This window comes from Aptenodytes patagonicus, chromosome 4 (genome assembly GCF_965638725.1).
Source record: "Aptenodytes patagonicus chromosome 4, bAptPat1.pri.cur, whole genome shotgun sequence".
Lineage (NCBI taxonomy): Eukaryota > Metazoa > Chordata > Aves > Sphenisciformes > Spheniscidae > Aptenodytes > Aptenodytes patagonicus.
Genome location: NC_134952.1, coordinates 47,357,814 through 47,381,550, shown reverse-complemented (window position 1 = coordinate 47,381,550; position 23,737 = coordinate 47,357,814). Strand labels below are relative to the sequence as shown.

The 23,737-nt window shown below is 39.2% G+C and overlaps 1 long non-coding RNA gene across 1 annotated transcript; it reads left to right on the top strand.

Annotated features, from left to right (window-relative positions):
• Positions 1-5,174: 5,174 nt before the first annotated feature.
• LOC143160072 (uncharacterized) lies at positions 5,175-23,292 on the top strand. Its single transcript, XR_012995316.1, has 3 exons — positions 5,175-5,220; positions 13,446-13,502; positions 23,248-23,292. It is a non-coding gene; the product is annotated as an uncharacterized LOC143160072 (long non-coding RNA).
• Positions 23,293-23,737: the final 445 nt, after the last annotated feature.

Below are 23,737 nucleotides of genomic sequence, written 5' to 3'. Positions count from 1 at the left end.
TCGCAGGTGAGCCAAGTGTGTTAGCTCTCAGGTCAAAGCAGATTAATAGTAGATCCATAGTACAGATTGCTCTACAGGGATCTTTACAGAAATACACAAGGAGTGCTTCCTATGTGTTATGACACAGGAAAGATTTTTTTAATTCCTACTTGCATGTAATCAGATATGTTTCTTCCTTGACACCTAACATGAAATAGAAAATGAGAGAATGAAACGAGAGGAGAATGTAGCATAAGGTGTTGGTTTTTCTTTTTTTAAAAAACTTAGAAAAGGTTTGCATCTATTTGATCCCCCCCCCCCCTCCCCCCCCCCGTATTTTTCCTGTAAGAAAGATAGCATACCTGTTTTAACAGCATAAGAGATGGGTGTATGTGGATAGCTCCCAGGGTGGATTCAGTAAATTTGTCAAGACGTTTTGGTCAGATTCTCTGCTGGTAACAAACTGGAGCAAATTTGTTTTACATCAGGAACAAACACACCGTCAACGTGTGGTATATTAATATTCTGCGCAGTTTCTAGCAACTGCCTTATCTTGAAGACATTTGGATTTGAACCAAAATTCCCGTATAAGCCAGTAAAAGCTTCCCATTAAAATTAAATTATATGGATCAAGCTTCTTGTCAGAACTCACTAAGATTTCTGATTAAAAATCAGCCAGGTCCATATTATCTTGTTTCAACCAGTTGTAATAATCCAGATTTTTGTTTAGATAGAAAAGATGGTGGTGTCTTGCATTACATACAGTTTTCAAGAGTACGGGAATAAATTTAGCTTGTAGTTGATATGTGATATGTTTCACTATTTCACTTGTGTGCATGTGCGTGAAACTCACAAACCTTGGGCGCTATTAGCTTCGCCACAACTATTTAAAATATTCTGGAGTGGCAATTTTATGCCTGAGGAAAACAACTCTGAAACCTTTCTCTGAAGTAGAAAACATCTTATATTATGAATTCATATACATACATATATAGTTTTCAATTTTCTAGGCAGGATAAATGAGACTGTTAGTAATTTGAATTGTTCTGTTACAGACAATTTAACATTTTTAGCATTCAGTTCATATTCCGAATTACTGTATGCCTAGTCCAATAAACAGTACAGATTGCTTCTTTATGGCTTGTTTGTTGCATGTTTTATTGATCCTTACACTTGACCTCTAAGCATAACAGTAAACTATATTAAGAAAAAAATTAAGGACAAATGAAAAAATTTTAAATTGAACAGGCACCAAATCTCTTAGCCTATGTGGTTTGAGTCTACAAAAATAAATTTGTATGATGGTAGGACTGGCTGGAAGCAAAATTAGAGAGTATAGTGGGTAGAAAACAATTTGGAATCCTCAAAGATAAGAAGGGATTGCTAACTCACCCTGTATGTATCAAGAGATACACTGAATAGAATCATCATTAATACCTTAGGTGTATCAGCCACTTTCTACTTACAAAAACTGTTGAAACAGAAGGCATGAGCATGATAACATGTTGGATTTGCCCTCCCCATCCCCCCCCAAGACTTGTTCAGTGGATAGTCGATTTTATAAAATCAAATCCCACTGACATAGCTTTCACAAGTGAATGCTCGGTGGTTTTGCAATTTACATCATTAGGTCTCAAATTTCTATGCCCAAATAATGGGGACTGATTAGTTAGGAATTCTAAAAGTTTCAGTTGAAGCATTTTGTCCAGAGTTCTCTAGGAACTTTCTGTCAGAGACAGGGATAAAATCTAATATTCCAGGAGAGTGTAAAAATTCTTAAGCCATATGATTGTTCTTCCCCTGCAGTATCTCATTTGATTTGCCATAATCCTTCCAGCTCCTGAAAGAAATGAAACTAAGATCATTCTCTTCAAAGCAGTGACTTGCTATTTATTGAATAAGAAGAGTGAAATGGATGTGATTATGTAATTACTTGTATCATAATTCAGAAATACAGAGGAGAGAGATGAATTAATTTAAATATACAGCCTTAATTACAGACTTTTCTAACTTTTTGGTTTTTGGTTTTCTGGTATTTGCTTTCCATCTTTTTTCACACCGGTCACCTGAAAAAGCTTCTGGAGCTGCAGGTGGACTGTATGTTAACACTGCTCATGCCATTCTATAAGTAGATGCTGCTGTTTTGTCAGAACTTGATGGTGCTCCTTAGTAAGGCCAATATTGTCTCTGTATACCACAGGTATTGTATGAGCAGGCCGTAGTGCTGTCCTTTATCATTGTTCAGAATAGATTTTCTTTTTACATGTTGACACAGGCCTGTGTTGTCTCCCTGTCCTGCAAGGATGTGGAATGTTGTCATGCATTTCTTTGCACTTCATGTCTATTGAAAGCAGATTGTTTCTTTATGAACTCTTTATTGTAGGTTTTATTGATCCTAATATTTGATCTTCGTGCAGTCAGCTGGAAAACATTAAGAAAGGAATGAAAATAGCATTGTAAGCAGAGCAGTCCAACTTGTCAGGCTTATAGTAAATTCCTTTTTCAGGAAGAACTTCAACTTTAAACTAATTTTCTCAAAAGATTTTTTCTTTTCAAAAAGGGATAGAAATCTCATGGCTTGAGCCCCAGATGTTATCTTTCCATGGGCAAACTTTCATGATTGTACTGGAGGTTTATTTGTTTGGGTTTACGATTTTTTTATGATTCTGCTGATGAGGCAATAGATATATCTTCCTCTTAGACATGCTTTCAGAAGTATTTAACACCAAAGAAGTTTCAGCTACATCTTTTTTCCAATTTAGATGGGTGTTATCACTGTATTTTAATTTCTCCATGTGTATACGCGCAAAAACGCCAGCAGTGCCTCTGAGTAATTGTAGCAAACCTTCTAAGGGTAAAGTGAAAACCTATCTATTTCTTTTAGGACAAGAGAGTATTGTGAATTGCCAAACTGGATCTTGCAGTCTTTTAGTTAAAGATAAACTGGTTGTGATTCTAATAGTTATATTGTCTTAAAATAGCCTTGATATCAGTTTTCTTCTTGTTTATTTGACACAACTTTGACTTCAGTTTCTAACCTTCTTCTGGTAACAAGGATACTAAGGATACTAAGGCATGTTGAACTAGAGGTTGACACAAATATCTGTTTGTGTGATGCCCAGTACTCACAACATCTGCATACTTTATGTACATGACTCTAGCAACATCACCACCATGGATGGTATTAATAATTCAGTATATATATATTTTAACAGAAGGGTGAAATGAAACACTGATCTTGCCTCCAGTTGTATAAAACCCAGGTCAATTCAGTTAATTTCCTTACCTACTGTCCTTCTTTTCACATGTAAAGTTTATACTTGTTCCCATTCATTACTAGATGAGAACAACAGTAAAAGCTGTGAATGTCTTCAGTCATTATTGTTTCAGTATGTCAAATAAAGATTCGCAGACCCTGCTGAGTTAGTGATAGAATGACAAATGGGTCATTAATGCTCTTAATAAAATATAACTTGTCGTATTTTGGTTCTTTCTTTCTGCCTTCCTGACAATGTCAGCTCTGACATAGTTCTGCATTCTCATGTCACTTTTTCATTTTGTTATTCAGCTTTGACTTAATTTATAATTAAAAAAAAATTCATTGATTCACTGACTTATTGATCTGTTCACCAAATAGTTCAAATGAAGTAATTATCCTACTGATCTCTTTGCATTTTATACTTACTTTGCTTCCACTTTATCAGTCTGGATGCTGCAGAGTTTTGATTTTAGGAGCTGTGAAAACATTTGGAATTGCAAATTGTAAGCATGCTGTGATTCTTTATGCTTTTCTATGGCTTTTCATTTAAGCATTTAAGATTTTCTCCCCTCCATGATAGCTGTGTTTGAAGAGACGGTTGATTTTGTACAACTCATTCAGTATCAAAGCCATCCTAGGGATTAGTAACACACTATCTCTGTATCGGTGTTCAACTCCTCTGTAGCAATGCTTTGCATTTCCCTTTCATATTTGCAAGTTTTACAAAGATGTTTTTCTTGTTTTTATTAGTAGTCTTCTAGAAAGATAACAAGGTAAATAATTCTTTCTACTCCCTAACAAAGTAAAATTTTTTTTTTCTAAAGAAAACCAAATTTGCTCCTTTAGTCTTCCCTCATGTTTTTCCCTCAGAAATGACTACAAGTCTGAGGTCACCAGTTTTTCCTGTCAGACTTGGAAGACCATCAAATTTTTTCAAATGAAACTGCAGGATAACCTGCAGTTTCTGAGCAAGCCCCTTCAGAGCACCCCAATTCACTAATTACTCTGCAAATATAGGCAAAAATGACCTGGCATATAGATTTAACTCAGGTTTCAGTGGCTAAAATAATGAACAAAAGGTGCATAATTATTATGAAAGCAGTTCTTGAAAATTAGTCAAATTCTTTATAAAAAATAGAATCTTTTAAAAAATGAATATATCATATTGGGACTTTTGCTTGCTTGCTAATGTTTTGAAATGTGAATACTGTGCTTTTCTTCTGTTTTTTGGAAGTTATCACATCTTCAGTTGCTATAGCACCATCTATGAGAGAAAAAATGCAAATAGGAAAGCACAAAGAAAGTCTTTGTCTGCATAAATGCCAGATACTTTCTGAACTTGCATTACTTCTTGTTCATTTCATGGGAAAAAAAGTTTTTGACAAAATCCTCCACCAGACTTGTGCCAGTGACTGGAATTAGATATACACTGTTATTGTGTATCTGAAAATGCTAGTAGCACAGATACAACCAGGGCAGCTCAACATAACATTTTGAAGAGCATAGTGCATCCCATTCTGCCTGTCTGGTTGTTCCAGCAGGATTTTTAATATCAGGAAATTCTCAAGAAGTTTACATATTGTTTTTACCCCAATATTAATGCACCCTTGGAAAGTCTGATGTAACAAGATCAATTTGTCCTGGATTCAGCTGGGATAGAGTTAATTTTCTTCCTAGTAGCTGGCACAGTGCTGTGTGTTGGATTTAGGATGAGAATAATGTTCATAACACACCGATGTTTTAGTTGTTGCTAGGTAGTGCTTACACTAGTCAAGGACTTTTCATCTTCCAGTGCTCTACCGACTGAGAAGGCTGGAGGTGCACAAGAAGCTGGGAGGGGGCAGAGCCAGGACAGCTGACCCAAACTGGCCAAAGGGACATTCCATACCATATGACATCATGCTCAGTATATAAACTGGGGGGGAGTTAGCCGGGGGCGGTGACAGCTGTTCGGGAACTGGCTGGGCATCGGTCGGCAGGTGGTGAGCAATTGCATCGTGCATCATTTGTTTTGTATATTCTTTTATCATGATTATTATTATTATTATTTTCCCTTTCTTTTCTGTCCTATTAAACTGTCTTTATCTCAACCCAGAAATTTTACTTTTTTTTTTTTTCCAATTCTCTCCATCCCACTGTGGGGGAGGGGAGTGAGCGAACAGCTGTGTGGGATTTAGCTGCTGCCAGGTTAAACCACAACAGTCCTTTTGGTGCCCAACATGGGGCTTGAAGGGCTGAGATAATGACAGATCTGACCAGAGCGTGTTAAGGCAAATTTGTCGTAAGCATTCATTGTGTTGGTTTAATAGTCTCTGGTCACAGTGTTGATTAATTTACTCTCAAAGTGGTCGTGCTTGCTTTCAAAGCTGTGTTATGTAAAACCTTACTTGCTGTATATGTTCCCTGTTGTGCTGTCTATCACCTCTGGGAGCTGGATCAAGGATATCATTTTGCTGCACTGTGTAACACTACTGGTTTATGATGTGATAAAATTTTTGGTCGTGAGACTAATTTTTGTATTTTTATTTTTGTATTTGTACTTGCCATTGCCATCATCTCCATACCTCGGGAGCCACCTTTCAGAAACTATTAATAATTACACCTTTCACCTTTTCTCCTCGAGGAACCAACCTATGGGGGAGACACAGGGGGACACTTTCCCCAGCTCCTTCACCCTCCCTTTCTCCTTCAGGCTAGTTACAACAGCTCTTGAGAATTTTGAATATCCTTGGGATGTTCAAGCCAGCATGGTCCTATTGCTATGTCTCCTGGATGTGGTTCAGGTCTTGTTTAAGGTTAAACAATTATTTAAGAATAACATCCAGAGATCAGCCCCCACAACAAGCACTGTGGCTACTCAAACCCCAGCGACAGGCATTGTGGCTACTTAAACCTCAGCAACAGGCAATGAGGCTACTCCAACCCCGGCGACAGGCACTATGGCTACTCAAACCCTGATGACAGGCACTGCGGCTGAACCAGAGAACCAACCCGTGCTAGTATCAGTCGCTTCTGTACACAAGAAGAAATACACAAGAAAATCAGCTCATTTAGTAAGGGCCATCATGAGAACAGGAGGAGGAAGAGGTAGAACCCATAAATGAAATGGTAACCACCCGATCCCTATCCCTGAGTGAGCTGCAAGATACGCAGAAAGATTTCAGTTGTCCAGGCAAGCATGTTGTCACCTGGCTGCTTCGATGCTGGGATAACGGGGCCAGTAGCCTGGAATTAGAGGGTAGGGAAGCCAAGCAGCTGGGATCCCTTTCCAGGGAAGGGGACATTGACAAAGTGATCGGAAAAGGGACACAAGTCCTCAGCCTCTAGAGGCGACTCCTGTCAGGTGTGAAGGAAAGGTATCCCTTCAAGGAAGATGTTACATGTCACCCAAGAAAGTGAACCACCATGGAGAGAGGTATCTAGTACCTGAGGGAATTAGCTGTGCTGGAGGTGATTTATGATGACCTGAACAACGAGCAGTTATCCAAAGATCCAGATGAAGTCAAGTGCACACGACCCATGTGGTGGAAGTTTGTATGGAGCACACCATCGTCACATGCCAACTCATTGGCAGTAATGACCTGGAAAGACGGAGAGGGACAAACAGTGGATGAATTGGCTGGCCAACTCTGGCAATATGAAGAAAGTCTCTCTTCCTCCCTATGGGCGTGCATCTCAGCTGTGGAGAAACTGCCGGACCTGCCAGCTAAGAAACTGTCCTGGGAGTTCCTGTGATTCGAAGAGGATATGTTCTACTCCCTACCTGTACGGACCAGTATCTCAGCCATTAGGAGTAAGTGTCCCTCTGCTCAAGAGAGAGGATATAGAGGGTACACACCACGGGCCACCTTGTGGTTTTACCTACGTGACCACGGAGGGGGCATGAGGAAGTGGGATGGAAAACCTACCTCAACCCTAGAGGCACCAGTATGTGAGTTGCAAGGAAAAACACTCACAAAAGGGGGTTCTTCCAGGAAAATTGCTGCTCCAGTTTCCAGTGAGCAGTTCCACAGACAGAGTGGAAGGGGTGATTTTACTTCCGATCTTAATAAAGGGACTACTGATTCACATTTACAAGAAGTGAGTAATGAATACTATGACCAGGACTAGAGGGGCCCTGCCTCCAGCCAGGGGGCGGAAGGGGACAATCGGGTTTACTGGACTGTGTGGATTCGATGGCCTGGCACATCAGACCCACAGGAGTGTAAGGCTCTAGTGGACACTGGTGCACAGTGTACCCTAATGCCATCAAACTATAAAGGAGCAGAACCCATCTGTATTTCTGGAGTGACGGGGGGATCCCAACAGCTAACTCTACTGGAGGCTGAAGTGAGCCTAACTGGAAATGAGTGGCAGAAGCACCCCATTGTGACTGGCCCAGATGCTCCGTGCATCCTTGGCATAGACTACCTCAGAAGAGGGTATTTCAAGGACCCAAAAGGGTACCGGTGGGTTTTTGGTATAGCTGCCTTGGAGATGGAGGAAATTAAACAGCTGTCTACCTTGCCCAGTCTCCTGAAGGACCCCTCTGTTGTGGGGTTGCTGAAGGTCGAAGACCAACAGGTGCCAATCACTACCACAATGGTGCACTGGCAGCAATATTACACCAACTGAGACTCCCTGATTCCCATCCGTGAGATGATTCAATGACTGGAGAGCCAAGGAGTGATCAGCAAGACTTGCTCACCCTTTAACAATCCCATATGGCCAGTGTGAAAGTCTAATGGAGAGTGGAGACTAACAGTAGACTATTGTGGCCTGAACGAAGTCACGCCGCTGCTGAGTGCTGCTGTGCCAGACATGCTGGAACTTCAATACGAATTGGAGTCAAAGGCAGCCAAGTGGTATGGCACAACTGATATCACTAATGCATTTTTCTCAATCCCTTTGGCAGCGGAGTGCAGGCCACAATTTGCTTTCACTTGGAGTGGTGTCCAGGACACCTGGAACCGACTGCCCCAGGGGTGGAAACACAGCCCCACCATTTCCATGGACTGATCCAGACTGCACTGGAACAGGATGAAGCTCCGGAACACCTACAATACATTGACGACATCATCGTGGGGGGCAACACAGCAGATGTTTTTGAGAAAGGGAAGAAAAGAGTCCAAATCCTTCTGAAGGCCAGTTTTGCCATAAAACAAAGTAAGGTCAAGGGACCTGCACAGGAGATCCAATTTTTAGGAATAAAATGGCAAGATGGACGTCGCCAGATCCCAATGGATGTGATCAACAAAATAACAGCCATGTCTCCACCAACTAGCAAAAAGGAAACACAAGCGTTCTTAGGTGTCGTGGGTTTTTGGAGAATGCATATTCCAAATTACAGTCTGATTGTAAACCCTCTCTATCAAGTGACCCGGAAGAAGGATGATTTCAAATGGGACCCTGAGCAACGACAAGCTTTTGAACAAATTAAACAGCAGACAGTTCATGCAGTAGCCCTTGGGCCAGTCCGGGCAGGGCAAGAGGTAAAAAATGTGCTTTACACTGCAGCCGGGGAGAATGGCCCTACCTGGAGCCTCTGGCAGAAAGCACCAGGGGAGACTTGAGGTCGACCCCTAGGGTTTTGGAGTTGGGGATACAGAGGATCCGAGGCCCGCTATACTCCAGCTGAAAAAGAGATATTGGCAGCATATGAAGGGGTTTGAGCTTCTGTGGAACTGCTTGGTACTGAAGCACAGCTCCTCCTGGCACCCCGACTGCCGGTGCTGGGTTGGATGTTCAGAGGGAGGGTCCCCTGTACACATCATGCAACTGATGCTACGTGGAGTAAGTGGGTCGCACTGATCACACAACAGGCTCAAATAGGAAACCCCAGTCACCCAGGAATCTTGGAAGTGATCATGGACTGTCCAGAAAGCAAAGATTTTGGGATATCGCCAGAGGAGGAGGTGACCTGTGCTGAAGAGGCCCCACTGTATAATAAACTACCAGAAAATGAGAAGCAATATGCCCTGTTCACTGATGGGTCCTGTCGTCTTGTGGGAAAGCATCAGAGGTGGAGGGCTGCTGTGTGGCGTCCTATACGAGAAGTCACAGAAACTGCTGAAGGAGAAGGCGAATCAAGTCAGTTTGCAGAGGTGAAAGCCATCCAGCTGGCTTTAGACATTGCTGAATGAGAAAAGCGGCCGATACTTTGTCTCTGATGGTTCTGATTCATGGATGGTGGCAAATGCCCTGTGGGGGTGGTTGCAGCAATGGAAGCGGAGCAACTGGCAGCGCAGAGGCAAACCCATCTGGGCTGCCGCATTGCGGCAAGATATTGCTGCCTGAGTAGAGAACCTGGCTGTAAATGTCCGTCACGTAGATGCTCACATACCCAAGAGTCAGGCCACTGAAGAGCATCAAAACAACCAGCAGGTGGATCAGGCTGCCAAGACTGAAGTGGCTCAGGTGGATCTGGACTGGCAACGTAAGGGTGAATTATTTCTAGCTCGGTGGGCCCATGACACCTCAGGCCATCAAGGAGGAGATGCAACATATAGATGGGCTCGTGATCGAGGGGTGGACTTGACCATGGACACTATAGCCCAGGTTATCCATGAATGCGAAACATGCGCTGCGATCAAGCAAGCCAAGCGGTTAAAGCCTCTCTGGTACGGAGGACGATGGCTGAAATATGAATATGGGGAGGCCTGGCAGATTGATTGTATCACACTCCCACAAACCCGCCAAGGCAAGCGCCACGTGCTTACAATGGTGGAGGCAACCACCGGATGGCTGGAAACATATCCCGTGCCCCATGCCACTGCCCGGAACGCTATCCTGGGCCTTGAAAAGCAAGTCCTATGGCGACATGGCACCCCAGAAAGAACTGAGTCAGACAAGGGGACTCATTTCCAAAACAACCTCATAGACACCTGGCCCAAAGAGCACGGCACTGAGTGGGTGTATCATCCTCTATCATGCACCAGCCTCTGGGAAAATTGACGATACAATGGACTGTTAAAGACTACACTGAGAGCAATGGGTGGTGGGACGTTCAAACATTGGGATACGCATTTAGCAAAGGCCACCTGGTTAGTCAACTCTAGGGGATCTGCCAGTTGAGCTGGCCCTGCCCAGTCAAAACTTTTACGTACTGTAGAAGGGGATAAAGTCCCTGTAGTGCATGGAAAAAATATGCTGGGGAAGACAGTCTGGGTTATTCCTGCCTCGGGCAGAGGCAGACCCATCTGTGGGATTGTCTTTGCTCAAGGACCTGGGTGCACTTGGTGGGTGATGTGGGAGGCTGGGGAAGTCCGATGTGTACCTCAAGGGGATTTGATTTTGGGTGAGAATAGCCAATGAATTAAATTGCATGATGTTAATTGTTCTATGATACTGTATGTCATCACTTCTGTGGTGGCTATATGCCATATCAATGGTATTACAGTAAGAATCACCTAGATTAATGAAGAATGAACTTTGATGAAACCGAGCAAAGTGCAGCGATGATAGAACTGAACAAGCGCAGCCGTGACAGGACCAAAACTGGCTTCAGCATGCACTAATGCAGCATCACACACTATCTGTCCTGCCCTGAAGGACTGTTATGACTGATGGAGCCCAAAGTCACGGACTAAATGAACTCAATGGCCATTTTAGAGGGATGGCCCATAGACTAAAGGAATGATATCTGTGTGTATATATCAAAAGACAGGAAAAGTGGTGGTGATTAATGGGAATGTACTGGAAAGTGTGGGAGCTGGGCATGACGTAGATGGTATAGAATAAGGGGTGGATACTCTCCTGGTTTCATCTGGTATAGTGTTAATTTTCTTCCTAGCAGCTGGTACAGTGCTGTGTTGTGGATTTAGGATGAGAATAATGTTGATAACACACCGATGTTTTAGTTGTTGCTAAGCAGTGCTTACACTAGTCAAGGACTTTGCAGCTTCTCATGCCCTGCCAGCGAGAAGCTGGGAGGGGGCACAGCCAGGACAGCTGACCCAAACTAGCCAAAGGGACATTCCATACCATATATAACGTAACGCTCAGTCTATAAACTGGGGGGAGTTAGCCGGGGGGGTGGTCACCGCTGTTCGGGAACTGGGTGGGTATCGGTCAGTGGGTGGTGAGCAATTGCATTTTGCATCACTTATTTTGTATATTCTTTTATCATTATTATTATTATTATTTTCCCTTCCTTTTCTGTCCTATTAAACTGTCTTCATGTCAATCCATATTTTTTTTTTTCTTCCCAATTCTCTCCCCTGTTCCACTGGGGGGGGGGGAGTGAGTGAACGGCTGCATGGTGTTTAGCTGCCTGCCGGGTTAAACCACAAGAAATTATAAAGAGATAATAATTTTAATACTTTTCCTTGTTACAGTGAAGCCATAAACAACATGTTGGGCTAAACATATCAGCAGTACTTTGATAACACTTTGGTGTCATCTGCTATAACAGTCTTTCACCTTTAAACCTATAGTAAAGTATGGCATTTACAGGTGGTTTACTACACACACACACACACACACACAGATGTGGGAGAGAATATGTGGGGGTTTTGACTTTCTGTTCTTTTAGGCCATTTTTATAGCTGTGTAGTATAATTGACTAACATAGCATTATTTTTGATTTACAGTGCTGTAAGTCAAAGGACTATCAGTGTTGCTGTAATTTATTTTTAAAAAAAACATTTAAGACTTCGTGTATCAAAATGGTGAATCTGTAAGTGATTTGTGCCCTGGTATACGCACTGGTGAGAGAGAGACTTGGCATTTTCAGTGGTGATTTGTAGTCTGGGGTAGAACATGGTCAGTAAACAAGTCTAAGTCACAATGTCATCCAAAGTCCTGATGACGAGATGATGTGCAAAATTAATGTAGGGCTAACTTACAATTGCAGATGAAATACAGTGGGGAAACGGTGACTCAAATTTGGCTGTGATTGGGGAAAAGATCCCACCAGGTTTTCCTATTGTTTGAAAGTGCCTGATAGGAAGGTACAGAAACAATGTCATCACTGTACGAGTTGTCTGTGTGTGAGAAACAGCGCCAGCATGTGAGAGCATACAAAACTCTCCACAGATAAATCCTTTCCCCTTGATCTTGTATTCCCTTCAAGTGTAAGGTGAAACTATACCATCTGTACAATTTCATGCCTTTTTTTGTACAGACAGCCTGACATGGTGGAAGAGGAGAAATATTTCTTTTGGTGCCACAGATCTTGAAAGTTAACTATATTGTCTGTATTAAAAACAAGTAATCTGGTTTCCTTTCAGCTTATGCAAGGAATCTATCTTACAAGTTACCGTATTTTGGCATACTTTTCTCTTCTGCCTTTAAAAAAGCCTTATCAGGTGATATCTCATTTCCTACATAATACTTTCAGAGATGTTTGAGCAGTGGAGGCAGTCTATAGTACTTATTATATGCATGAATTATACTTTTAGCAGCACGCAGAAAACTAGATGCTTCTTTAATTAAAGTTTCTGCCAGGCTCAGAGTCAAGATTTGATTTGTTTGATTAGTCCACATCCTAGATGAATATCCTTCCTACCATGCAATTTACTGTACTGGGATGGGTTGCTTTCAATCTGTTCTTTATTTTCTGTAAGTAATTAACTATCCATTGGTCCAAAGAGAGTAAATCTACTTACCTAGAATATGCCAGAATCAACCAAGTCCATACTCCAACTACTTCAAGTGTAGACACTTGAATCTGAGCTGCTGGCTGTTCTTGCTTTGATTTGAAATGAGGTAATTAGAAAGCTTGGTCTAAGCAGAGAGTTTTCCACAGAACACTTTGCTATTGCTTCCTTTTAATTTTGTAATAGGAAAAGGTATTGTAATCAAGAAAATTCCGCATACCTGTAAGTACTGCTGTGCCACATTTGTGAATGTCAGTGATCAATAGCAGTTTCTCTTGGTCTGGTCTTTGAGGTCACAGGTATGCTGACAAAAGCATTTGGTTATGTAAAATGCTGTGAGAAAAAAAAATAATGGGGGTATATTCACATCACCGATGTGGTTGTCTAAGTTAGGCTGCTCTCCCTAAACTTCCTGCACCACTGGGACTTGTTCTTCACTTCTCCAGATGTTCATGATAGGAGGTTCATTTTGTTTCTCTGAATTGCACAAAGCAATAGCCGCCTTTTCTCCAGTGACTGCAATCTAGGTCTAAGGAGACTAATACCTTAACTTCAACCTCAGATAGACTCTTAGGTTATATGAAAATTGATCATGTCAATGTGTAAATTTCTCTCACTTTCTGTTTCAGTGCCTAGGAAATGGAAAGCTTTGAAAGGGGAATCAATATGTTACTCAAGTATGGAAGGTAAGGACTTACAGAATTACACTAAGAAATTTTTGTCTTTGTTAGGATACTTTTGGTCGTCTTTGAGCTATTTCTTTGTCCTATCATGAGGTGCTGAAATGTAAGGATTTTTTTTCTTTGTTCTATGTCATTCACCTTGAGTGACTACTCATATAATTAAACAGAATGAAGTCCTGTGGTTGATTACATTTTAGGAATCTCTTTCCACTTGGGAAATAAAATTGCATTCGCTTACTCTGAGATATAGTAAACTACAGATGCAAGGGCAAGATTAAATCCTAACGGGTGTTTCCTAAAGGGGCAAAGTTTTGCAGACCTATTGAAGCCTCAGGTTATCTGACCACTTTGTATTTCTCAGACCCAAGTAATATTTTGTTTTGCAGCTTATAGTATAGTAAATGGAAACAAGTTTTTCAAACTCTCAAGGCTGTTCAAGGATTTTAACTACTGATTGGTGATGCTAGATTTTTTTTTTTTTTAAATCTTTCTTTGAACTGTAGATCATTCAGGTATAGATGTAGCATTTTCTGTTGAAGATTTATGTGTCTAAACTAGCTGACAATTTAAAATTTTTTATTTTATTATCATTCAGTTATGAACAGTATGCACAGACTTGGTCAAAATACAGGCAGTACAGTGGTTAAAACATTAAGAATAAATTATTCCATGGAAGTTAGATTATATTCCATGTCAGAAGATCCGTTATTACACTTACAAATTAAATGGCATTGTAGTTAGAAAGCAGTAGAAAGTTTTCACTGGAATCCAATACCAGTGCCACAAACAATTAACAAGCACTCTTCTTATTCCTATAATTGCTTTCTTGCATCTTGTGTATTTATGCAGAATTTGTCCTCGTGGCACTTCCTAGGAAAGTATTTCCAAGCAGAAGAGAGTTTTATGTGTGCTTGTGTATGTGTGTTGAGGAGGAATGAGGAGGAGAGAATAGAGAAGAGGAGACAAGAGTGAGAATAGATGAGAACATCAGTATGGCTAGGGAATGCTAAAGTATCTCATATCCATTTTTGCACTGTAAATACTGCACTAGACGCTGTAAATAGCTGCTCTATCTGCAAAAAACTTAGTGGATGGCTCCTTGAAGTCCACTGTCCTTTACAGCTCTGCCTTGTTTGTAAGCTTCTATCATTTGTCATGGGAGCAGCTGTCATGACAGGGCTATAGGCTGAGATAATCTGTGAGCCAAATGCTGCTATTATACTCTCTTGTGAAATTTAGCTTAGGTTGCTCCTATCCGATCAGCATAGAATCCTTTCAGGATGGAAAATAGTGTTACAAGGAAGAATTTGCTGGGAAAGGGTCAGTAAAATACTTGCAAAACAAAGTGAAATGGATTCAACAAGAACAAGGAGGAAATCAAGACTGTGTAGAAATTGTCAAAAGACAATAAAGTCTGAGAGGAAATGGACTTACAGGAAAATTGCCATCTATAGTGCCTAGGTTATAGTGGAATACTCATCCTGATGTCCTTAAGGGGGAGAATGTCAGCAATTTTTGCTGCAAAAAGACAGATACTTTTTAAGATTACCTCTCAATAAATTATGTTCTAGAACTTTCCTTATCTAAGACTCACCTTAGAAAAGTGTGCTTCTTAGACTGTGTACAGGGATATACTTCTGTCATATGGATTAGAAGAGTCTAGGACTTTTTAGACTGTCTCAAAATCACACCCTATCTGAAAGTATGTTTTGCCAGACAAACATTTTGGGTGTCAGTTTTTTACTAGCCTATTCAGGGGAAGTTAGTATGTCTAGATTCAAGTTCTTTTACTCAAATAAAGAGCATTAGCAATTAATTCAAATTCTTTCCTGTAGCAAGGTGAGCAAACATATCTTTCTCCTTTCATACTGGTTATGTATCTTATTTCCTCTTTGTAAATTAATTGAGGCAACACTACCCAATGTGCAGTGGAAGTAGATCTGAAGAAAAAATAACAGATATAGTGTTTATCTTACAGAACTTCACTGAATCAAATAGAGTGAAATCTCTGATATCCCTATTTTCTGGAAATGTGCCTTGTAAATTCACCATAAATCAGTTGTTTTAAGACAAATGAGAGATTTTAGGTGACTGATATGAGGCCAGTGTCATAGAAGATGCACAATGAGAGGGGCCAGGGTTTTTCTCTAATTCACCTCAGAAGACTTGGGAAGAAGTCTACAGCGATATAATTGCAAGCAATATTTTGACTGAATCCTATTTTCACACAAAGTCTTCAAAGCCACATGATCTGTCATATAAGCTGGAGGTAGCAACTAGGCCTGCCACTTTCATTAAAATGAAGAAAATGTCATTAGCCAAAAGTTGCATTTTGTGGAAAAAGTACAATATAGGAGAAAGAATGGAAGAGATAAATCTAACATATGGGGTTTTTTTGTCACGTAATGGCTAGAACTAGTGTCCAATAACTGGCAGTCACTACTGGAGAAAGAAAGTAAATCAAGGAAGATGTTAGAAGTTACTACATTTGCAGTTATTTATAACCTGAGAAAATGGAAAACTGAAGAACTTGGCCAGAAACTTTGATGTATAGTGTAAGTTTTTAGTGTGATATGCCTCACCTCTGAAATAAATGTTTAGCAGCTGATATTATAGAATAAAATACTACAGGTAGGAAAAATATTAGCAACTTTTCTGTGCCTGGGCTTTTAGTAAACTCTTGTAGTATCAAAAGATTTTGTTGCTTATGTGCATAGATCCATATTTCATTGCTGTATCACTGGATTTTTGTACTTGCTATAGCAAAACTGGGTATTAAACTGAAAATTTTGATACCTGCTCTACTAGCTACCAAACATGTCACTTAACTACAATTTGAAAGTTATATGTTTTCTATTATTTATTATTAAATATAAAACTTGTACCTTTACAGTTTAATTATTTTTACTTTTAAAAATAGATTCAAGAATGTCTTTGAATGCACATGGGACTGTTAGTTTTAAAGTACAGTAATTCAATAGTATTACAAGCTTCTTAAAAGACTCTTCTATGCTTCTATGTCACCTGGAACCTGACTGTTGTCTGTTGTGGAGTGCTCAGTGGGAAAGAAAATTTTGCCTTGAAATCTTTCTTGCAAATCCCTTCAATTTTCTGATTGTACTTTCTCTCTGCAGGTGAGAATTTATATTTATATCCATCATAAATCAGAAAAATATGATTTTGTAAATCTGAAAGGCTTACAAGCTGAATGTCTGACTCCACTTGTTCACCATAAATTTTGAGTGATTCAAAAAGGCAAGTGATCATTCTCTGCTGGCTTTCAGTTCGCAGTGTGGTCTTACTGACATCTAACACTCCCTATCTAGTAAGCACGGACTGCACGTTTAGTAGGGTTTTTGTGTTTGCCAGGAAGAAAAGATTCATTCTGACTGCCATCCTTCTTGACCAGTTGAGTTCTGTAGGGATGGAAACTGAGAACATAATTTACGTAACCAGACTTTTCTAATTGACTTTTACAGCTCTATGGCAGTAGGGATAACAGTATGCGACTATTATATCATCATTAATAGTAGCAGCTCATCCTTCAGAAAGGATGGCTACAATATAAGCCATCTGCACCTTCTCACATTGCCTAAGAGAAGCCAAACCTTAAACTGAGTAGGGCATATGCTTCAGTATCCTTAACAGGCTAAGGAATCTCACAGGGAGAAAATAATCTGCCATTAAACCAGAGGTGCAACAGTGAGCTCCTCGTAAATACTATTACCTGCAAACATTTACTAACCTTAATGAGCTGTCAGAGGCTGGCAGAAGAGGAGACCAACATATGAAAAAAGTTTTATTAGGAAATAATATCTTTGATTGTTCTGTCTGTCTTTCACAATAAAACTGTCAAGAAAGGTATAGATAGTTTTTGAAAGCAAATATTTATTCAGGTATTGTAAGATTAGAGCAATGGCTCTAGCTCAGACTTGCCAACATTTGTAGAAGATATTTGTTGTTGGTTTTAGGGCCAATGGAGGACGTGCATCACGCTCTGTGTGCAAAATCTATGTGATTCTTTCCCAAATCTTCTACTGTTGGCAAAAACGTGTAATTGGTTTGGAAAAAGAAGTATCTATACTTAAAATGAAAGTCTACTGAATGTTTATGAGCTATTTCTAAAGACATCATTGCCACACATAAAAAAGAAACAATAAAGTTTGTAACGTCCTTAAATATATGAACTGCTTGGATACTGGATTCCCTTATTCTTATGTCAAATTGACATGGTCTTCTGTGATGCGAGAAATTAAAGTAGGACAAAGAAAGGGCTTTCAGAGAAGCCAAGTAGAGCGACGTAATCTACATAGGTACTGTTGGAGGGAGATACGGCTGAAGAGAAAGAAAGGTATGACTTCTCATATGCAATGCCTTGCCATTAGTACTGGAGGTGGCACCTCTGCAGATAGTACTGATGAAGGAGATTGCTTGTACTTTCCAGATAGGTGGAGTATACTGTCCTGCATCTAGTAGAGGCACCTCTGGTAGTTTAGTTTAAAGCACTAAATTTGTGACAGCATGGTATTCTGTCCTGGCTAATCTTCCTTGCTGAGAAGCAAGACAAATTAATCTGAACTCAGTACTGTGCTGCTGCTGGTGCACACTGCTAAATAAGGCATCCCTGGAGTCTCTGCAGGACACTGTGCAGTGCTGTAATCCTGTTCATTCCCTTCATTATTCCTGGGCTGAACGGATTGCCTTTCCACAAACTGCTAGACCCTGGGAAAGCATACCATTATTACTGTGAGGGTACAAAATCACTCTCTAGTAAAATGCTGCAAGGGAGTAAAGGATGGAGAAAAGTCAAGGTGGAAGGGGAAGGGTCGAGGTGTATGTGCCTCTTAAGGGCATATTTTTGAAAATATTCCTGCAGGATTCCAGTCCCACTTGTCAGCTGTGTTGCAAGCAGATGTCTTCTCCCTTTCTGATCCACCTAGCACAGATCAGATGATGGATCATGAATGCTAATGCTGCATTGGCAGAAATGTGTGCACAGATGTATACAGTAAAAACTAGACAATCTTTTGCCTCACCACTTGCCTTTGTAGTCAGTTACCTGTTCACCTTCTGAAAAATTATGCCTCTGTTTATAACAATTAGAAAAAAAAGTGATTTGGCTAAAAATTTAGCATATGTATTTTGAAAATTTATCTTATTTTCATTTTTTCCTTTTCAAGCAAGTTTTTTTTTTCTTTTTTAATTGAATCTACTCAATTATCCTGCTCTTGCTATGGCCATGGGGTTAATTTGGACCAAAGAAACATGTACAGTAAGTTTTGAAGTTATTCAAATTTGTGGATTTTTTTCCCTGGGAATTAACCAGGGCAGTTTCTGCTTTTCTTTGTCCACGACAGCGGAAAAAAGAAATGTCTCAATAAGGCTGAACATTTCTGATTTTAGTCCTTTGCTACAATGGCCATCTATGATGCCATTTAGTCCTGCTGTGGATATTGTGATACATGTGTGTACATATGTGTGTATATGTGTGAAAATATCACTGAAGCATCCCAAATGAAAAACTTCATTAAATTCAAATGTTTGTTTGAATTCAAATTGTGTCTTTGGAAATAGGAGCAAGGAAGAATTCACACATAAATTAGAACTTGGTACAATACATATGAAATGCCTAAATAAGACTAAAAGTGTACTATAATTTCTTTTCATATAGCCTGACTTTTAGAACTATATTTTCAAAGGTTCCTGCAGTGGATGTCTCTTTAATATGGCAAGATGTCCATTGTATAAAGTTTATAGTCAGGGCTAAGCACTATTTAAAAATTTCTTAGGAGTTCATCCACTGCCAAAATTTTCCTGTAATTAGTGATTCCATTTACGACTTAGCTTTGCTTGTTATAACTAGAAATGGAGGTCAGGGCAAAGCTATTGGTTCAGCTGAAGCAAGTTTTAGTTCAAAAGGCAATAACATATATGGTCTTTATTGCAGGACGTTATGTTTTTGTCACGGCATTTAGCATTACCTAGGTGCATCCAGGCATTGTCAGACTTGTCACAGACAATAGCATATATTCTTTTTTTCCATTAATGTTTTTCTGCAAACTTGTTACCCAGGATAACAGAATAAGGATACAATGGAAAACTTTTTGTCACTGCTGTTAGTGCCATTTTTGAGACCTTTTGCAGTTGTTTTGCAAAATTGGGGATAACAGCGCTTTGGGAGGGTTGGCCAAAGCTCTAAATTCATTAAAATACATTGCAGTCTTTTCCAGCTGAAAAATGTTAACTAGTGGACCAAGGAAAACATATATGTGAGAAAATAGTTTGCTGGCCCTTTTCCTAGAATCCCATTTCTGCTTTCTGCTCCTGATGGTGTTTTGTATCTACATTATGCCCAGCTGAGACTATTAAGGTGAGTTCTATACCTTGGTACATAAGGTATTGAACACATTTAAAATCTTTTAAAAGCACTGCATATAAATCAGTACAAAAAATTAAAGTAAACATAAAATAAAGTGTCAGTATGAATTCCAAAGGGAGATGAGACTAGTGGTTTTGACTATGTCTAAATAAAAATGGTACCTATTACTTCTTAGTAGGATATTGTTGAGCAAGCTGTAAGAAAACACCTCTTTATTTGGACCATTATATGTAGTATTTGTCCTCTGAACATACATTCTTCTTTTAATGATATTCTCTGTAATAGGAATGAAAGTAACAAACCAGAAAGTTTTGTTGTTTTGGGTTCTTTCTTTTTTTAAACTGAGTTTGAAATGTGCATTAAAAGAAGGTAAAAATTGTCACAGAAGATTCCCTTTAAATTACAGCATAAAGAGAAGGAGTGAATTCTAATCTCAGAGCCCTCAATTGACTTTAGTGGTTAAAAGATAAGTTGACTTTACACTATTTTTGAAATATGTATAGATAAATATATATATAAACACATGAAATTGCAAAAGGTAGCAGCCAACTTCACTCAGAAATCCTAGCTAGAGGAGGTAGATGTTTATATAGTTCTAAATACATTAAAAATGTTGTGCTCTGCCAAACCATTAAATGTCACATGCTAGATGAAGGAAAACAGCTATGCAAGGTGGGCTAGCCAAACATAAACAGGTTAGTGAATGCATTTTCTGGGGAAAACAACAACAACAAAACAAAAAATACCCCCCCCAAACAAAAAACTTATTTTTTTATTAGTCACGTGCCATTTTATTATTTCCACTGCACCAATAACTGTGTAAAAGCACAATATCTTATGTGCATATTTTCTAGATTGTTTCTTTTTTGCTTATAGGAAAAAAACTTACCCTTCATGAATGTTAAGAGCAGATAAGCAAAGTTGTAAAGAATTTCTGTTGAAAAAATATGCAGTAGAAAGGTATGGAAAGCCTTAAAATCAGTAATCTAGCCCTGACCTTTCCAATCTATCTGTTACAGAATATATCCTTTTATACTATCATGGTAATTAGACCCAAATACGTGAGAGGTCTGATCTTCTGTTGCAAAGACTTGAGAAACTACACCGATGTCATGAATTTAGAGGTGGCCAGAGGCTACTCTTGCTGTTAAGAAAATTCAGTCATAATTCTATGCATCACGTGAAAAGGTCTCTTATGCTCTATCTCCCACGCTGCTTCCTCCTGAAAACAGTCTTATCAGAACGGGTGTTTCCTTCAAGGTCTACCAAAAGTCATTCACTTTCCAACCTTCTTCTGCTTAAGCAAATGTTAAGGAGAGGAATGAAGCTAGCAGACAGAAAATAGTGTTGCTCTTAGGGCTCTGGTTTTGGGTGTATTTTCTATTGGAACACCCAGTGTTTGTCAACCTCTTAGGCTGAAAAAAAGTGTTGCAAGAGCCATTTTTCCCTCCATGTGCATTGGCCAGCTTTTAATTATCTAGCTGGCTACTATCTATCTGTCTTTGCTATCATCTGCCTAGTTGTCCTAGCTGGAGAATGCACTATATGGTGGTTTCCAAACTTTTTAAGAATATTAGAGAGTTGCTTAAAGACTGTTTTGCACCTGCGTGAAAAGAAAAAGCTGTACTCTAATGGTATGAATCTAATGCAACTTCCAAAAAACTATTTCTAATTTCAGCTCTGATAACTTCCTCTGTGGGGTGATTAGAAGGAAATGACTGAGTACGCTAGATTTTTTTAAAGTGATCTTCAATGTATGTCATGTTAATGCCCTAGTTAAACAATCCACCTCAAACTAAGAAAGAGGCCACCTCACAGATGAAGGTTGGAGCATGAAAAATGTCTTCGCATAAAATCTTAGGAGACTTCCAGGAAGTGGAGCCCTAAAACTGATGTAAGAAAACTGGAGAATTAGCAAGTAAAGCTCCTAACCCAGAGGCACAATAATAATTCTTAATAAAGAAAAGGACCAAACAGAATAGTTAAAACAATTTATGATACAATTGTCTATAAAAGAGCCATTAAATCTGAACAAAAAAGCTCAGCTCAGAAGCTTGGGTCTACCCTAATAGAAGCACTAAATAATGACCTCCTTCACTGAGAAAATACATGAACTTGTGGAAAAAGACTAGTATTAAATTATTATATCATTACAAATACCTATGATTTTATTCCTTAATAGTGGTATAAGTCAGGCATAAACCAGGACAAATGACATTATCAGGAAAACACAACAGATCATTAACAGGAGAGTAACTTCACCTTGTAAAGGACATTTCAGCAGTCTCTGGTAGTGCTTGAACTCCAGCTGACATTGCTGCAGGGACTATTGGAAGGTTTTGTGCTTAGTACTGTTTCTGTTACTAGAAGGAGATGATGATAGTCAAAGCAATTCCTCTGCTTAGCCAGCCAGAAGAACACTTTCTGTCCCCTCAAGCCTTATATTTTATGTATGATCTGATGAAGAGGTTTTTAACTTGTTTGTGTCTTCCACCTTTAGCTTTGTACGTACATTTATGAATTGTAGCCTCTGAAAGGATAGAATCATACTGCCATGCTATGGCCTTAACCCAGTTATTTTTGTTGATAATACTAATTTTTTTCCCACTCTGGTTCTATCTGTAATATTTTTTTCCTTGCAGATTTAACTTCTTTAAAATTTGTTAAAAAGGGTATCTTAGAAAGTAAGTGCTACTCCTTTTACTTTCCTATTTGAAAACAACTGAACTAGTTGTACCTTGCATTAAAGTGACCAACTTATGGGTGAAATAGCCGCAAAAAAAATGTTAGATAGTATGTAAATGAAGAAAGAAATTTAGATTAAAAGCTATCCAGGGTGTAGATATCATAATTTTAAATTCCTCATAAATGTTCAGTTTTGAATATTGGTCCTCCTAACTGCTAATAGTGTACACTATTATTGTATAATAGAGAATGAATTTTTGTTTTGACAAACAGTTGTTGAATTGATGTTTGTAGGAATATCTGCATATTGCGGAAAAGAGCATTTGTGTACAAACTCAACGGATTTGCATAGATAAATGTTTCTTAGATGTTGTAGTAGGGTCTTCACATTTATGAGAAAACACAAAGTGCTGAATTTTGTAACTAATCATTTGCAGTGCATGATTTAGACCAACTTTTCTGTAGGGGTTGGTAGAAGTCTGGGCCTCAAAAGACACATTCTGGTGAAGTCATAATTAAATTCAAATCTCATGAAAAACTCTCCTTAAATTCAGTGAGGACAAATTTTATTTCAGATTTTCCAGCAAATGGTAAAAATTGTAAAATCCCCAGCTGATTAAGCTCCTTGTGAGAACTGGATCCTTAACGCAGTTGTTTTTATTGTTAATACTGATCTCTTTCCAGGATCAAGTTCCTCGTATTGAGTAAGGATTGGATCAAGTTCTTTGTGACAGAGGAAAGAAGCCAAAAAGTCTGGAAGATGTTTTGCTTGATTCATATATTTAGTTAAGTATAATATGGTAAATACAGTGACAGTACTACAGTGGTTCAGTACGGAGTAAGAGTTTTGATTAAATCTGAATGTAGGAGAAAAAACTGTATATTTTTTTTGGTCTTCAGTGTTTCAGCTGAGACACCAGAAAGCAGTATCTGCTGTAATATTGACTTCTTTGTGCAAAGTCTTAGTGACATTATTAACAACTTTGTGAAGATGGCCCTGTATTTATAATAATGATAGAATTATTTAAAATTTTACTTTAATTAATTGTGGCTGATATCAAAGCACCTGCTCTGCAAGATACTTATTACTGTCAATCCCTATTGCACTGAACCCTAGGATACCAAACACATGCAATAACTGTTTCAGAAATTATCAAAAAGGCATTTAGCCTAA